Raw genomic sequence first — 14904 nt, 5'->3', positions numbered from 1 at the left:
TTCCAAAAACCAGCCTGAAACTCTTTCTGTTGACATCTAGTGGAAGCCCTAGGAACTGCAATCTGGGAGGACTTCGCCTCATAATAAACATGAAAGCCATTGGAAACAGTGGAAGGCTGAATTTTATTTTTTTTGGATGGTTTGTCCTCGGGGTTTCGCCTGCCATATCAGTTGTGTTATACTCACAGACATCATGTTATCAGTTGTAGAAACTTTAGAGTGTTTCCTATCCAAATCTACCAATTATATGCATATCCTAGCTTCTGGGCCTGAGTAACAGGCAGTTTATTTTGGGCACGCTTTTCATCCGGACGTGAAAATACTGCCCCCTACCCAAGAGAGGTTAAAGGGCTCTACATACTTGTGCTCTTCAGACATAGCAGCAAAACAAATAATGTGTTGAGACAGGAAGAAAAAGCAACGTGATATAAATGAAGGACACAAAAGGAAAAATGAAAAAGAAGAGAGCGATATTAATGGGAGCTTAGCAGGCTTAGGTAACAGATGGCAAAGTGTGGGATCATTGGCAGTGAAGGGTAGCGTGGCCGAGTGGTCTAAGGCGCTGGATTTAGGCTCCAGTCTCTCTGGAGGCGTGGGTTCGAATCCCACTGCTGCCATCATTCTTGGTTTTTTTGTGCACGTCTTCAGTGTGGTCAATTAAAACTTTGGTAGCATTTCCATATTCAAACAAGGGAAATAACACCGCTGGCATCTTTAGCACTAAATTGCCTTAACTACCTCGTCCTGTGCTATAGCGGTGGCCACACCCACCAGCTGGCCGAGATCCACCTTTCTGAGCTTGTTAAAGTGCTCTACAAATGTGCTCTTCAGACATAGAAGCAAGAACAAATGATGTGTTGGCACAGGAAGAAAAAGCAACATGACATAAACGAAGAAAATGAAATGAAAAAGGAAAAAAGAAGAGGTTGAAATTAATGGGAGCTTAGCAAACCTAGGTAACAGATGACAAAGTGTGACTTTGAGGAAGTGGCTGGGTAGCGTGGCAGAGTGGTCTAAGGCCCTGGATTTAGGCTCAAGTCTCTCTGGAGGAATGGCTTTGTATCACAATGCTGTCATCTTTGATGTTGTCATTGTTCGTGCAAGGCTTCAGTGTGGCTATCTCTTTAGTCAATCCATACTTTTGCAGCGTTTCTATATTTTTACAAGGGAAATAAGAAATGTTGTGTGTAGTCGCACCCACGAGTACAGAACACATTGAATTAGCACTACATTGCCTTACCTGGTCCTGTGCTATAGCGGTGGCCCTCCTACCAGTTGGCCGAGATACACCTTTCTGAGCTTGTTGAAGGGCAATACAAATGTGATCTTCAGACAAAGCAGCAAAAACAAATGGTGTGTTGACACAGGAAGAAAAAGCAAAGTGATATAAATGAAGAATACAAAAGGAAAAAGGAGGAAAATGTTGTGTGACGTCAAACCCACGAGTGCAGAACACAATGAATTAGCAGCACATTGCCTTAACTAACTCGTCCTCTGCTGTAGCGGTGGCCCCGCAAACCAGTTGGCTGAGATCTGCCTATCTGAGCTTGTTAAAACTTCTTATGGGCATGTGGGACTGTAGCGTCCCACCTGGCCAACATCCGGTGAAATTGCAGAGCGCGAATTTCAAATTACAGAAATATAAATATTTTACATTCATGAAAATACAAGTATTATACATCAAAATAAAGCTTAACTTCTTGTTAATCCAGCCGCTGTGTCAGATTTCAAAAAGGCTTTACGGCGAAAGCACACCATGCGATTAATTGAGGACAGCGCCCCGCATACAAAAACATGGAAAACATTTTTCAACCAGGCAGGTGCGTCACGAAAGTCAGAAATAGCGATATAATAAATGCCCTACCTTTGAAGATCTTCTTCTGTTGGCACTCCAAAAGGTCCCAGTTACATCACAAAGGGTCCTTTTGTTCGATAAAGTCCTTCTTTATATCCATAAAAACTCAGTTTAGCTGGCGCGCTTCATTCAATAATCCACCGGTTTCCCTCCTTCAAAATGCATACAAAATGAATCCCAAACGCTACCAATAAACTTATCCAAACAAGTCCAACAACGTTTATAATCAAACCTCAGGTACCCTTATACACAAAGAAATGATCAAATTTAAGACGGAGAAAGGTATGTTCATTACCGGAGAGAAATAACAAAGAACGCGCTTTCACCCACGCGCATGGAAACACTTCAGCCAAAATGGGAGCCACTTAGAAAAACTACAACTTCTAGCTCATTTTTCCAAAAACCAGCCTGAAACTCTTTCTGTTGACATCTAGTGGAAGCCCTAGGAACTGCAATCTGGGAGGACTTCGCCTCATAATAAACATGAAAGCCATTGGAAACAGTGGAAGGCTGAATTTTATTTTTTTTGGATGGTTTGTCCTCGGGGTTTCGCCTGCCATATCAGTTGTGTTATACTCACAGACATCATGTTATCAGTTGTAGAAACTTTAGAGTGTTTCCTATCCAAATCTACCAATTATATGCATATCCTAGCTTCTGGGCCTGAGTAACAGGCAGTTTATTTTGGGCACGCTTTTCATCCGGACGTGAAAATACTGCCCCCTACCCAAGAGAGGTTAAAGGGCTCTATATACTTGTGCTCTTCAGACATAGCAGCAAAACAAATAATGTGTTGAGACAGGAAGAAAAAGCAACGTGATATAAATGAAGGACACAAAAGGAAAAATGAAAAAGAAGAGAGCGATATTAATGGGAGCTTAGCAGGCTTAGGTAACAGATGGCAAAGTGTGGGATCATTGGCAGTGAAGGGTAGCGTGGCCGAGTGGTCTAAGGCGCTGGATTTAGGCTCCAGTCTCTCTGGAGGCGTGGGTTCGAATCCCACTGCTACCATCATTCTTGGTTTTTTTGTGCACGTCTTCAGTGTGGTCAATTAAAACTTTGGTAGCATTTCCATATTCAAACAAGGGAAATAACACCGCTGGCATCTTTAGCACTAAATTGCCTTAACTACCTCGTCCTGTGCTATAGCGGTGGCCACACCCACCAGCTGGCCGAGATCTTCCTTTCTGAGCTTGTTAAAGTGCTCTACAAATGTGCTCTTCAGACATAGAAGCAAGAACAAATGATGTGTTGGCACAGGAAGAAAAAGCAACATGACATAAACGAAGAAAATGAAATGAAAAAGGAAAAAAGAAGAGGTTGAAATTAATGGGAGCTTAGCAAACCTAGGTAACAGATGACAAAGTGTGACTTTGAGGAAGGGGCTGGGTAGCGTGGCAGAGTGGTCTAAGGCCCTGGATTTAGGCTCAAGTCTCTCTGGAGGATTGGCTTTGTATCACAATGCTGTCATCTTTGATGTTGTCATTGTTCGTGCAAGGCTTCAGTGTGGCTATCTCTTTAGTCAATCCATACTTTTGCAGCGTTTCTATATTTTTACAAGGGAAATAAGAAATGTTGTGTGTAGTCGCACCCACGAGTACAGAACACATTGAATTAGCACTACATTGCCTTACCTGGTCCTGTGCTATAGCGGTGGCCCTCCTACCAGTTGGCCGAGATACACCTTTCTGAGCTTGTTGAAGGGCACTACAAATGTGATCTTCAGACAAAGCAGCAAAAACAAATGGTGTGTTGACACAGGAAGAAAAAGCAAAGTGATATAAATGAAGAATACAAAAGGAAAAAGGAGGAAAATGTTGTGTGACGTCAAACCCACGAGTGCAGAACACAATGAATTAGCAGCACATTGCCTTAACTAACTCGTCCTCTGCTGTAGCGGTGGCCCCGCAAACCAGTTGGCTGAGATCTGCCTATCTGAGCTTGTTAAAACTTCTTATGGGCATGTGGGACTGTAGCGTCCCACCTGGCCAACATCCGGTGAAATTGCAGAGCGCGAATTTCAAATTACAGAAATATAAATATTTTACATTCATGAAAATACAAGTATTATACATCAAAATAAAGCTTAACTTCTTGTTAATCCAGCCGCTGTGTCAGATTTCAAAAAGGCTTTACGGCGAAAGCACACCATGCGATTAATTGAGGACAGCGCCCCGCATACAAAAACATGGAAAACATTTTTCAACCAGGCAGGTGCGTCACGAAAGTCAGAAATAGCGATATAATAAATGCCCTACCTTTGAAGATCTTCTTCTGTTGGCACTCCAAAAGGTCCCAGTTACATCACAAAGGGTCCTTTTGTTCGATAAAGTCCTTCTTTATATCCATAAAAACTCAGTTTAGCTGGCGCGCTTCATTCAATAATCCACCGGTTTCCCTCCTTCAAAATGCATACAAAATGAATCCCAAACGCTACCAATAAACTTATCCAAACAAGTCCAACAACGTTTATAATCAAACCTCAGGTACCCTTATACACAAAGAAATGATCAAATTTAAGACGGAGAAAGGTATGTTCATTACCGGAGAGAAATAACAAAGAACGCGCTTTCACCCACGCGCATGGAAACACTTCAGCCAAAATGGGAGCCACTTAGAAAAACTACAACTTCTAGCTCATTTTTCCAAAAACCAGCCTGAAACTCTTTCTGTTGACATCTAGTGGAAGCCCTAGGAACTGCAATCTGGGAGGACTTCGCCTCATAATAAACATGAAAGCCATTGGAAACAGTGGAAGGCTGAATTTTATTTTTTTTGGATGGTTTGTCCTCGGGGTTTCGCCTGCCATATCAGTTGTGTTATACTCACAGACATCATGTTATCAGTTGTAGAAACTTTAGAGTGTTTCCTATCCAAATCTACCAATTATATGCATATCCTAGCTTCTGGGCCTGAGTAACAGGCAGTTTATTTTGGGCACGCTTTTCATCCGGACGTGAAAATACTGCCCCCTACCCAAGAGAGGTTAAAGGGCTCTACATACTTGTGCTCTTCAGACATAGCAGCAAAACAAATAATGTGTTGAGACAGGAAGAAAAAGCAACGTGATATAAATGAAGGACACAAAAGGAAAAATGAAAAAGAAGAGAGCGATATTAATGGGAGCTTAGCAGGCTTAGGTAACAGATGGCAAAGTGTGGGATCATTGGCAGTGAAGGGTAGCGTGGCCGAGTGGTCTAAGGCGCTGGATTTAGGCTCCAGTCTCTCTGGAGGCGTGGGTTCGAATCCCACTGCTGCCATCATTCTTGGTTTTTTTGTGCACGTCTTCAGTGTGGTCAATTAAAACTTTGGTAGCATTTCCATATTCAAACAAGGGAAATAACACCGCTGGCATCTTTAGCACTAAATTGCCTTAACTACCTCGTCCTGTGCTATAGCGGTGGCCACACCCACCAGCTGGCCGAGATCCACCTTTCTGAGCTTGTTAAAGTGCTCTACAAATGTGCTCTTCAGACATAGAAGCAAGAACAAATGATGTGTTGGCACAGGAAGAAAAAGCAACATGACATAAACGAAGAAAATGAAATGAAAAAGGAAAAAAGAAGAGGTTGAAATTAATGGGAGCTTAGCAAACCTAGGTAACAGATGACAAAGTGTGACTTTGAGGAAGTGGCTGGGTAGCGTGGCAGAGTGGTCTAAGGCCCTGGATTTAGGCTCAAGTCTCTCTGGAGGAATGGCTTTGTATCACAATGCTGTCATCTTTGATGTTGTCATTGTTCGTGCAAGGCTTCAGTGTGGCTATCTCTTTAGTCAATCCATACTTTTGCAGCGTTTCTATATTTTTACAAGGGAAATAAGAAATGTTGTGTGTAGTCGCACCCACGAGTACAGAACACATTGAATTAGCACTACATTGCCTTACCTGGTCCTGTGCTATAGCGGTGGCCCTCCTACCAGTTGGCCGAGATACACCTTTCTGAGCTTGTTGAAGGGCAATACAAATGTGATCTTCAGACAAAGCAGCAAAAACAAATGGTGTGTTGACACAGGAAGAAAAAGCAAAGTGATATAAATGAAGAATACAAAAGGAAAAAGGAGGAAAATGTTGTGTGACGTCAAACCCACGAGTGCAGAACACAATGAATTAGCAGCACATTGCCTTAACTAACTCGTCCTCTGCTGTAGCGGTGGCCCCGCAAACCAGTTGGCTGAGATCTGCCTATCTGAGCTTGTTAAAACTTCTTATGGGCATGTGGGACTGTAGCGTCCCACCTGGCCAACATCCGGTGAAATTGCAGAGCGCGAATTTCAAATTACAGAAATATAAATATTTTACATTCATGAAAATACAAGTATTATACATCAAAATAAAGCTTAACTTCTTGTTAATCCAGCCGCTGTGTCAGATTTCAAAAAGGCTTTACGGCGAAAGCACACCATGCGATTAATTGAGGACAGCGCCCCGCATACAAAAACATGGAAAACATTTTTCAACCAGGCAGGTGCGTCACGAAAGTCAGAAATAGCGATATAATAAATGCCCTACCTTTGAAGATCTTCTTCTGTTGGCACTCCAAAAGGTCCCAGTTACATCACAAAGGGTCCTTTTGTTCGATAAAGTCCTTCTTTATATCCATAAAAACTCAGTTTAGCTGGCGCGCTTCATTCAATAATCCACCGGTTTCCCTCCTTCAAAATGCATACAAAATGAATCCCAAACGCTACCAATAAACTTATCCAAACAAGTCCAACAACGTTTATAATCAAACCTCAGGTACCCTTATACACAAAGAAATGATCAAATTTAAGACGGAGAAAGGTATGTTCATTACCGGAGAGAAATAACAAAGAACGCGCTTTCACCCACGCGCATGGAAACACTTCAGCCAAAATGGGAGCCACTTAGAAAAACTACAACTTCTAGCTCATTTTTCCAAAAACCAGCCTGAAACTCTTTCTGTTGACATCTAGTGGAAGCCCTAGGAACTGCAATCTGGGAGGACTTCGCCTCATAATAAACATGAAAGCCATTGGAAACAGTGGAAGGCTGAATTTTATTTTTTTTGGATGGTTTGTCCTCGGGGTTTCGCCTGCCATATCAGTTGTGTTATACTCACAGACATCATGTTATCAGTTGTAGAAACTTTAGAGTGTTTCCTATCCAAATCTACCAATTATATGCATATCCTAGCTTCTGGGCCTGAGTAACAGGCAGTTTATTTTGGGCACGCTTTTCATCCGGACGTGAAAATACTGCCCCCTACCCAAGAGAGGTTAAAGGGCTCTATATACTTGTGCTCTTCAGACATAGCAGCAAAACAAATAATGTGTTGAGACAGGAAGAAAAAGCAACGTGATATAAATGAAGGACACAAAAGGAAAAATGAAAAAGAAGAGAGCGATATTAATGGGAGCTTAGCAGGCTTAGGTAACAGATGGCAAAGTGTGGGATCATTGGCAGTGAAGGGTAGCGTGGCCGAGTGGTCTAAGGCGCTGGATTTAGGCTCCAGTCTCTCTGGAGGCGTGGGTTCGAATCCCACTGCTACCATCATTCTTGGTTTTTTTGTGCACGTCTTCAGTGTGGTCAATTAAAACTTTGGTAGCATTTCCATATTCAAACAAGGGAAATAACACCGCTGGCATCTTTAGCACTAAATTGCCTTAACTACCTCGTCCTGTGCTATAGCGGTGGCCACACCCACCAGCTGGCCGAGATCTTCCTTTCTGAGCTTGTTAAAGTGCTCTACAAATGTGCTCTTCAGACATAGAAGCAAGAACAAATGATGTGTTGGCACAGGAAGAAAAAGCAACATGACATAAACGAAGAAAATGAAATGAAAAAGGAAAAAAGAAGAGGTTGAAATTAATGGGAGCTTAGCAAACCTAGGTAACAGATGACAAAGTGTGACTTTGAGGAAGGGGCTGGGTAGCGTGGCAGAGTGGTCTAAGGCCCTGGATTTAGGCTCAAGTCTCTCTGGAGGATTGGCTTTGTATCACAATGCTGTCATCTTTGATGTTGTCATTGTTCGTGCAAGGCTTCAGTGTGGCTATCTCTTTAGTCAATCCATACTTTTGCAGCGTTTCTATATTTTTACAAGGGAAATAAGAAATGTTGTGTGTAGTCGCACCCACGAGTACAGAACACATTGAATTAGCACTACATTGCCTTACCTGGTCCTGTGCTATAGCGGTGGCCCTCCTACCAGTTGGCCGAGATACACCTTTCTGAGCTTGTTAAAGGGAACTACAAATGTGATCTTCAGACAAAGCAGCAAAAACAAATGGTGTGTTGACACAGGAAGAAAAAGCAAAGTGATATAAATGAAGAATACAAAAGGAAAAAGGAGGAAAATGTTGTGTGACGTCAAACCCACGAGTGCAGAACACAATGAATTAGCAGCACATTGCCTTAACTAACTCGTCCTCTGCTGTAGCGGTGGCCCCGCAAACCAGTTGGCTGAGATCTGCCTATCTGAGCTTGTTAAAACTTCTTATGGGCATGTGGGACTGTAGCGTCCCACCTGGCCAACATCCGGTGAAATTGCAGAGCGCGAATTTCAAATTACAGAAATATAAATATTTAACATTCATGAAAATACAAGTATTATACATCAAAATAAAGCTTAACTTCTTGTTAATCCAGCCGCTGTGTCAGATTTCAAAAAGGCTTTACGGCGAAAGCACACCATGCGATTAATTGAGGACAGCGCCCCGCATACAAAAACATGGAAAACATTTTTCAATCAGGCAGGTGCGTCACGAAAGTCAGAAATAGCGATATAATAAATGCCCTACCTTTGAAGATCTTCTTCTGTTGGCACTCCAAAAGGTCCCAGTTACATCACAAAGGGTCCTTTTGTTCGATAAAGTCCTTCTTTATATCCATAAAAACTCAGTTTAGCTGGCGCGCTTCATTCAATAATCCACCGGTTTCCCTCCTTCAAAATGCATACAAAATGAATCCCAAACGCTACCAATAAACTTATCCAAACAAGTCCAACAACGTTTATAATCAAACCTCAGGTACCCTTATACACAAAGAAATGATCAAATTTAAGACGGAGAAAGGTATGTTCATTACCGGAGAGAAATAACAAAGAACGCGCTTTCACCCACGCGCATGGAAACACTTCAGCCAAAATGGGAGCCACTTAGAAAAACTACAACTTCTAGCTCATTTTTCCAAAAACCAGCCTGAAACTCTTTCTGTTGACATCTAGTGGAAGCCCTAGGAACTGCAATCTGGGAGGACTTCGCCTCATAATAAACATGAAAGCCATTGGAAACAGTGGAAGGCTGAATTTTATTTTTTTTGGATGGTTTGTCCTCGGGGTTTCGCCTGCCATATCAGTTGTGTTATACTCACAGACATCATGTTATCAGTTGTAGAAACTTTAGAGTGTTTCCTATCCAAATCTACCAATTATATGCATATCCTAGCTTCTGGGCCTGAGTAACAGGCAGTTTATTTTGGGCACGCTTTTCATCCGGACGTGAAAATACTGCCCCCTACCCAAGAGAGGTTAAAGGGCTCTATAAATGTGCTCTTCAGACATAGCAGCAAAACAAATAATGTGTTGAGACAGGAAGAAAAAGCAACGTGATATAAATGAAGGACACAAAAGGAAAAATGAAAAAGAAGAGAGCGATATTAATGGGAGCTTAGCAGGCTTAGGTAACAGATGGCAAAGTGTGGGATCATTTGCAGGGAAGGGTAGCGTGGCCGAGTGGTCTAAGGCGCTGGATTTAGGCTCCAGTCTCTCTGGAGGCGTGGGTTCGAATCCCACTGCTGCCATCATTCTTGTTTTTTTTGTGCACGTCTTCAGTGTGGTCAATTAAAACTTTGGTAGCATTTCCATATTCAAACAAGGGAAATAACACCGCTGGCATCTTTAGCACTAAATTGCCTTAACTACCTCGTCCTGTGCTATAGCGGTGGCCACACCCAACAGCTGGCCGAGATCTTCCTTTCTGAGCTTGTTAAAGTGCTCTACAAATGTGCTCTTCAGACATAGAAGCAAGAACAAATGATGTGTTGGCACAGGAAGAAAAAGCAACATGACATAAACGAAGAAAATGAAATGAAAAAGGAAAAAAGAAGAGGTTGAAATTAATGGGAGCTTAGCAAACCTAGGTAACAGATGACAAAGTGTGACTTTGAGGAAGGGGCTGGGTAGCGTGGCAGAGTGGTCTAAGGCCCTGGATTTAGGCTCAAGTCTCTCTGGAGGATTGGCTTTGTATCACAATGCTGTCATCTTTGATGTTGTCATTGTTCGTGCAAGGCTTCAGTGTGGCTATCTCTTTAGTCAATCCATACTTTTGCAGCGTTTCTATATTTTTACAAGGGAAATAAGAAATGTTGTGTGTAGTCGCACCCACGAGTACAGAACACATTGAATTAGCACTACATTGCCTTACCTGGTCCTGTGCTATAGCGGTGGCCCTCCTACCAGTTGGCCGAGATACACCTTTCTGAGCTTGTTGAAGGGCACTACAAATGTGATCTTCAGACAAAGCAGCAAAAACAAATGGTGTGTTGACACAGGAAGAAAAAGCAAAGTGATATAAATGAAGAATACAAAAGGAAAAAGGAGGAAAATGTTGTGTGACGTCAAACCCACGAGTGCAGAACACAATGAATTAGCAGCACATTGCCTTAACTAACTCGTCCTCTGCTGTAGCGGTGGCCCCGCAAACCAGTTGGCTGAGATCTGCCTATCTGAGCTTGTTAAAACTTCTTATGGGCATGTGGGACTGTAGCGTCCCACCTGGCCAACATCCGGTGAAATTGCAGAGCGCGAATTTCAAATTACAGAAATATAAATATTTTACATTCATGAAAATACAAGTATTATACATCAAAATAAAGCTTAACTTCTTGTTAATCCAGCCGCTGTGTCAGATTTCAAAAAGGCTTTACGGCGAAAGCACACCATGCGATTAATTGAGGACAGCGCCCCGCATACAAAAACATGGAAAACATTTTTCAATCAGGCAGGTGCGTCACGAAAGTCAGAAATAGCGATATAATAAATGCCCTACCTTTGAAGATCTTCTTCTGTTGGCACTCCAAAAGGTCCCAGTTACATCACAAAGGGTCCTTTTGTTCGATAAAGTCCTTCTTTATATCCATAAAAACTCAGTTTAGCTGGCGCGCTTCATTCAATAATCCACCGGTTTCCCTCCTTCAAAATGCATACAAAATGAATCCCAAACGCTACCAATAAACTTATCCAAACAAGTCCAACAACGTTTATAATCAAACCTCAGGTACCCTTATACACAAAGAAATGATCAAATTTAAGACGGAGAAAGGTATGTTCATTACCGGAGAGAAATAACAAAGAACGCGCTTTCACCCACGCGCATGGAAACACTTCAGCCAAAATGGGAGCCACTTAGAAAAACTACAACTTCTAGCTCATTTTTCCAAAAACCAGCCTGAAACTCTTTCTGTTGACATCTAGTGGAAGCCCTAGGAACTGCAATCTGGGAGGACTTCGCCTCATAATAAACATGAAAGCCATTGGAAACAGTGGAAGGCTGAATTTTATTTTTTTTGGATGGTTTGTCCTCGGGGTTTCGCCTGCCATATCAGTTGTGTTATACTCACAGACATCATGTTATCAGTTGTAGAAACTTTAGAGTGTTTCCTATCCAAATCTACCAATTATATGCATATCCTAGCTTCTGGGCCTGAGTAACAGGCAGTTTATTTTGGGCACGCTTTTCATCCGGACGTGAAAATACTGCCCCCTACCCAAGAGAGGTTAAAGGGCTCTATAAATGTGCTCTTCAGACATAGCAGCAAAACAAATAATGTGTTGAGACAGGAAGAAAAAGCAACGTGATATAAATGAAGGACACAAAAGGAAAAATGAAAAAGAAGAGAGCGATATTAATGGGAGCTTAGCAGGCTTAGGTAACAGATGGCAAAGTGTGGGATCATTTGCAGGGAAGGGTACCGTGGCCGAGTGGTCTAAGGCGCTGGATTTAGGCTCCAGTCTCTCTGGAGGCGTGGGTTCGAATCCCACTGCTGCCATCATTCTTGTTTTTTTTGTGCACGTCTTCAGTGTGGTCAATTAAAACTTTGGTAGCATTTCCATATTCAAACAAGGGAAATAACACCGCTGGCATCTTTAGCACTAAATTGCCTTAACTACCTCGTCCTGTGCTATAGCGGTGGCCACACCCAACAGCTGGCCGAGATCTTCCTTTCTGAGCTTGTTAAAGTGCTCTACAAATGTGCTCTTCAGACATAGAAGCAAGAACAAATGATGTGTTGGCACAGGAAGAAAAAGCAACATGACATAAACGAAGAAAATGAAATGAAAAAGGAAAAAAGAAGAGGTTGAAATTAATGGGAGCTTAGCAAACCTAGGTAACAGATGACAAAGTGTGACTTTGAGGAAGGGGCTGGGTAGCGTGGCAGAGTGGTCTAAGGCCCTGGATTTAGGCTCAAGTCTCTCTGGAGGATTGGCTTTGTATCACAATGCTGTCATCTTTGATGTTGTCATTGTTCGTGCAAGGCTTCAGTGTGGCTATCTCTTTAGTCAATCCATACTTTTGCAGCGTTTCTATATTTTTACAAGGGAAATAAGAAATGTTGTGTGTAGTCGCACCCACGAGTACAGAACACATTGAATTAGCACTACATTGCCTTACCTGGTCCTGTGCTATAGCGGTGGCCCTCCTACCAGTTGGCCGAGATACACCTTTCTGAGCTTGTTGAAGGGCACTACAAATGTGATCTTCAGACAAAGCAGCAAAAACAAATGGTGTGTTGACACAGGAAGAAAAAGCAAAGTGATATAAATGAAGAATACAAAAGGAAAAAGGAGGAAAATGTTGTGTGACGTCAAACCCACGAGTGCAGAACACAATGAATTAGCAGCACATTGCCTTAACTAACTCGTCCTCTGCTGTAGCGGTGGCCCCGCAAACCAGTTGGCTGAGATCTGCCTATCTGAGCTTGTTAAAACTTCTTATGGGCATGTGGGACTGTAGCGTCCCACCTGGCCAACATCCGGTGAAATTGCAGAGCGCGAATTTCAAATTACAGAAATATAAATATTTTACATTCATGAAAATACAAGTATTATACATCAAAATAAAGCTTAACTTCTTGTTAATCCAGCCGCTGTGTCAGATTTCAAAAAGGCTTTACGGCGAAAGCACACCATGCGATTAATTGAGGACAGCACCCCGCATACAAAAACATGGAAAACATTTTTCAACCAGGCAGGTGCGTCACGAAAGTCAGAAATAGCGATATAATAAATGCCCTACCTTTGAAGATCTTCTTCTGTTGGCACTCCAAAAGGTCCCAGTTACATCACAAAGGGTCCTTTTGTTCGATAAAGTCCTTCTTTATATCCATAAAAACTCAGTTTAGCTGGCGCGCTTCATTCAATAATCCACCGGTTTCACTCCTTCAAAATGCATACAAAATGAATCCCAAACGCTACCAATAAACTTATCCAAACAAGTCCAACAACGTTTATAATCAAACCTCAGGTACCCTTATACACAAAGAAATGATCAAATTTAAGACGGAGAAAGGTATGTTCATTACCGGAGAGAAATAACAAAGAACGCGCTTTCACCCACGCGCATGGAAACACTTCAGCCAAAATGGGAGCCACTTAGAAAAACTACAACTTCTAGCTCATTTTTCCAAAAACCAGCCTGAAACTCTTTCTGTTGACATCTAGTGGAAGCCCTAGGAACTGCAATCTGGGAGGACTTCGCCTCATAATAAACATGAAAGCCATTGGAAACAGTGGAAGGCTGAATTTTATTTTTTTTGGATGGTTTGTCCTCGGGGTTTCGCCTGCCATATCAGTTGTGTTATACTCACAGACATCATGTTATCAGTTGTAGAAACTTTAGAGTGTTTCCTATCCAAATCTACCAATTATATGCATATCCTAGCTTCTGGGCCTGAGTAACAGGCAGTTTATTTTGGGCACGCTTTTCATCCGGACGTGAAAATACTGCCCCCTACCCAAGAGAGGTTAAAGGGCTCTATATACTTGTGCTCTTCAGACATAGCAGCAAAACAAATAATGTGTTGAGACAGGAAGAAAAAGCAACGTGATATAAATGAAGGACACAAAAGGAAAAATGAAAAAGAAGAGAGCGATATTAATGGGAGCTTAGCAGGCTTAGGTAACAGATGGCAAAGTGTGGGATCATTGGCAGTGAAGGGTAGCGTGGCCGAGTGGTCTAAGGCGCTGGATTTAGGCTCCAGTCTCTCTGGAGGCGTGGGTTCGAATCCCACTGCTACCATCATTCTTGGTTTTTTTGTGCACGTCTTCAGTGTGGTCAATTAAAACTTTGGTAGCATTTCCATATTCAAACAAGGGAAATAACACCGCTGGCATCTTTAGCACTAAATTGCCTTAACTACCTCGTCCTGTGCTATAGCGGTGGCCACACCCACCAGCTGGCCGAGATCTTCCTTTCTGAGCTTGTTAAAGTGCTCTACAAATGTGCTCTTCAGACATAGAAGCAAGAACAAATGATGTGTTGGCACAGGAAGAAAAAGCAACATGACATAAACGAAGAAAATGAAATGAAAAAGGAAAAAAGAAGAGGTTGAAATTAATGGGAGCTTAGCAAACCTAGGTAACAGATGACAAAGTGTGACTTTGAGGAAGGGGCTGGGTAGCGTGGCAGAGTGGTCTAAGGCCCTGGATTTAGGCTCAAGTCTCTCTGGAGGATTGGCTTTGTATCACAATGCTGTCATCTTTGATGTTGTCATTGTTCGTGCAAGGCTTCAGTGTGGCTATCTCTTTAGTCAATCCATACTTTTGCAGCGTTTCTATATTTTTACAAGGGAAATAAGAAATGTTGTGTGTAGTCGCACCCACGAGTACAGAACACATTGAATTAGCACTACATTGCCTTACCTGGTCCTGTGCTATAGCGGTGGCCCTCCTACCAGTTGGCCGAGATACACCTTTCTGAGCTTGTTAAAGGGAACTACAAATGTGATCTTCAGACAAAGCAGCAAAAACAAATGGTGTGTTGACACAGGAAGAAAAAGCAAAGTGATATAAATGAAGAATACAAAAGGAAAAAGG

The 14904-nt window shown here is 42.2% G+C and overlaps 7 non-coding genes across 7 annotated transcripts; all 7 read left to right on the top strand.

The window, feature by feature from the left end:
* The first annotated feature begins 535 nt into the window (after positions 1–535).
* Positions 536–617, top strand: trnal-uag (transfer RNA leucine (anticodon UAG)). The gene has a single exon. It is a non-coding gene; the product is annotated as a tRNA-Leu (tRNA).
* A 2167-nt stretch (positions 618–2784) lies between these two features.
* Positions 2785–2866, top strand: trnal-uag (transfer RNA leucine (anticodon UAG)). Its single transcript has one exon. It is a non-coding gene; the product is annotated as a tRNA-Leu (tRNA).
* Positions 2867–5033: 2167 nt separating this feature from the next.
* On the top strand, positions 5034–5115 carry trnal-uag (transfer RNA leucine (anticodon UAG)). Its single transcript has one exon. It is a non-coding gene; the product is annotated as a tRNA-Leu (tRNA).
* Positions 5116–7282: 2167 nt separating this feature from the next.
* On the top strand, positions 7283–7364 carry trnal-uag (transfer RNA leucine (anticodon UAG)). Its single transcript has one exon. It is a non-coding gene; the product is annotated as a tRNA-Leu (tRNA).
* Positions 7365–9529: 2165 nt separating this feature from the next.
* Positions 9530–9611, top strand: trnal-uag (transfer RNA leucine (anticodon UAG)). The gene has a single exon. It is a non-coding gene; the product is annotated as a tRNA-Leu (tRNA).
* A 2165-nt stretch (positions 9612–11776) lies between these two features.
* Positions 11777–11858, top strand: trnal-uag (transfer RNA leucine (anticodon UAG)). The gene has a single exon. It is a non-coding gene; the product is annotated as a tRNA-Leu (tRNA).
* Positions 11859–14025: 2167 nt separating this feature from the next.
* trnal-uag (transfer RNA leucine (anticodon UAG)) lies at positions 14026–14107 on the top strand. The gene has a single exon. It is a non-coding gene; the product is annotated as a tRNA-Leu (tRNA).
* Positions 14108–14904: the final 797 nt, after the last annotated feature.

The sequence above is a fragment of the Salmo salar genome, chromosome 27, assembly GCF_965601325.2.
Source record: "Salmo salar chromosome 27, fSalSal1, whole genome shotgun sequence".
NCBI lineage: Eukaryota > Metazoa > Chordata > Actinopteri > Salmoniformes > Salmonidae > Salmo > Salmo salar.
This window is presented reverse-complemented; position numbering and strand designations above follow the sequence as displayed.